This window comes from Rhagoletis pomonella, unplaced genomic scaffold (assembly GCF_013731165.1).
Source record: "Rhagoletis pomonella isolate Grant_MI unplaced genomic scaffold, Rhpom_1.0 Rhpom_scaffold_00007, whole genome shotgun sequence".
NCBI lineage: Eukaryota > Metazoa > Arthropoda > Insecta > Diptera > Tephritidae > Rhagoletis > Rhagoletis pomonella.
The window spans coordinates 29,597,186-29,600,282 of NW_023458561.1; the positions used below are offsets into that span (position 1 = coordinate 29,597,186).

General features: G+C 42.5%; 1 protein-coding gene across 1 annotated transcript in view; it reads right to left on the reverse strand.

The window, feature by feature from the left end:
• The window catches only part of LOC118742540 (SRSF protein kinase 3), a 21,637-nt gene that overhangs the window by 16,824 nt on the left and 1,716 nt on the right, over window positions 1-3,097 (reverse strand). The window lies entirely within an intron of this gene.

Consider the following 3,097-nt stretch of genomic DNA (forward strand, 5'->3'; position numbering starts at 1 on the left):
AAAAAAAAAACGCATGTCGAGTCTACTTCCTATTTTGTACTTCACATAGCCGTTTAACCCTCTTTTTGATGACGACCACAGCAAACGTATAAAGGACTATGATTTTCGGGTATGCACCTAGAATAACCGGACCCTTAATGCGGAAGGTACCTCTGCCCGGCTGGTTGATGTCCTCGAGAAGATTAACCCTGACATCACCGCCATCCAAGAAATGCGCTGGACGGGTCAAGGCACGCGTGGAGCCTTGCGATGCCTACTACAGTTACCATGTAAAGGAGCGCTTATTCGTTGTTGGATTTGTGGTAGGAAAGAGACTCCATCGCCGATTACTGGCTAGCCACAATCCGCATCACGGCTAGATTCCTCACTGTGCCCACGCTCCGACGCAAGAGAAGCATGAGGAGTCCAAGGATCTCTTCTATGAGCGTCAGGAGTGTACATATGAGCGCTGCCCCTGACACGATATAAATATCGTGCTTGGAAATTTCAATGCCAAGGATGGGATCTTTAGGCAAGGAAGGGATCTTTAGGGCCACTGTCAGAAAATTCGGGATCCGCGACAAAAAGTCCGATAACGGACTAGGACTGATCGACTTCGCTGGGGCCCGAAACCTGGTAATATGTAGTACTAGGCTCGGGAATAAAAATATCCATCAAGCCGCATGGCTGTCTCCAGAACGAAAAACGATAAACTAAATCGATCATGTTGTGATAGACGGAAGGCATGCTTCCAGTGTTTTAGACGTACTCGAACCACTATCTTGTTGCAGCCCAGATACGCACCTGCCTCTTTGCAGCAAAAAATGTGCGCCCAATAAGGAAAGCTTAACGTCGAAATACTGCAATCAAAACATACAGCCAATTTATTTGCCACTCGACTGTCACACCTGCTTTCTGAGAGCACTCTTCAACAAACCGACATATGTGAGCAGTGGAACCACATTTCCCGCTCATTAGGTACCGCCGCCGAAGAAGTAGTCGGATTTCAGCGAAAGAACAACTGGTTCGATGAGGAATGTCCATTTGTCGATTTCAAAGCCGCATTCGACAGCACGAAAAGAAGTTGGCTTTATGCCGCGATGACTGAATTTAGTATCCCTGCGAAACTAACACGGCAATACGTTGAGCAATACCACCATATCCGCTAGCCGCTTGATACCAAAAAAGGTTTCAGAGACTCTCTATCATGTGATTTCTTTAATCTGATATTGGATAAGATAAATAAGAGCCGCAGAACTGAACCGCTCAGGCATAACATTTTACAAGAGCGTACAATGCTGGCATATGCCGACGACATCGACATTATCGGTAAATATAATGGCTGCGTCTTTTCTGCCTTCTTAGGATTAGATAGAAAAGCAAAGCGAATGGATCTGGTGGTGGACGAGGGCAAAGCGAAGTACTTATATCCTGTTATCAAACAAACAGCAGAGCATACGCGTCTTGGCACCCGCATCACTGTTGGCAGTTTGAAAGACTAGACGACTTCGTTTATTTGGGAACCAATAATAATGTCAACCGTGAAATCCACTCTACCAACAGTCGTCCTCTTTATTGACGCTCTAACCACCTAAGCGGTTTTGGCCGAGTCCAAAACAGCACACCAGTCATTTCTCTTCTGTGTCAACTGACGCCAATTGGAAATGCCTAGTGAATCCAAGTCCTTCTCCACCTTGTCTTTCCAACGCAGAGGCGGTCATCCTCTTCCTCTGTTTCCAACATCGCGACCAGCGTTAAATACTGTCAGAGCATGAGCGTTTCTGTCCATTCGAAGGACATCCCCAAGCCAGCGCAGCCGCTGTATTTTAATTCGCTTCACTAAGTCTATATTGTTGTAAAGCTCATACAGCTCATCGTCTGCGGTACTCGCCATCGCCAACGCATAAAGGCCCGTAAATGTTTCGCAGAATCTTTCTGTCGAAAACTCCCAAGAGCCGCTTCATCAGATGTTTTCATTGTCCATGCCTCCGCGCCATACACCAGCACAGACATGATAAGTTCAAAGTAGCACTTGTTGGCAAGAGTGATTCTGCATTGGATTTCCGTGCTGACATTATTATCGGTGTTAATGCTGGTTCTCAAGTAAACGAAATTCTCTACTTTCTCGAAATTATAACTGTCAACAGTGACGTGGGTGCCACGTCGCGAATGTGCTGACTGTTTGTTAGATGACAGGAGGTACTTCGTCTTGTCATTGTTGACCGCCAGACCCATTCGCTTTTCTTCGTTATCCAACTTGGAAAAGGCAGAACAGACTTCGCGGTTTTTGTTACCGATGCTGTCGATGGCATCGGCATAAGCCAGCAATAGCTGATCCGATAGTGATTACCACAAAGAAATTGAAGCGTATGTTCGAAGAAAGTCAGATTAAGACAAAATACACGTACAAGTCCTGTTTTGTTTTCCACTTGAAATAATTAAAAAAAAAAAATATTATGTTCGAATTTCGAACTTCGAAATGCCAGCGAAGCTTGCGAATTCCTGTTCGCGTTAAACTTTGTAAGTTTCTCTCTTTGGGAGAATAAGATACCTTATTCTCTGAATTTTGTTGCTTCCAAATTTTTCCTGGCTTTTCGCAAATATTAATCGGTTTCATAAAAATAACCGCTTTCTATTTTTCCATTTCCTATAATTCTGGAGCTTCCAGCAAAAAAATTCTACAAATTTGATTTTCGTGTGTATCTTTGGAACATCCTAATGTGCATGCATATGTATGCTTGATAATTTTGACTCTTTGATCGTTGAGATTGTTTGTAAATTTATAAATTTCTGCAGATGAGATTTTAGGGATTTGCGGCATATTTTGCACGTACATACATTCATAAGTAGCGGCCGTATTGCTAGTTTTGTGAAAATATTTGCACATTTATCCGCCCTTCAAACATACAGTGCCGAACAGATTGGCACAGTGAATTTTTCGCAATATATGCAAAGTTATTTATTCTAATTTATCTTCGATAATTTTTTATTAAAATATTGTTCATTCTACACCAGAAAACGTAATAATAAAATCTCTAAACTTTGTGCAAAACTCAGGAAAAATCATTAAATTTGCACACTAATTTGCAACTTTTTATTCAGATTTTCTAGAAAAATC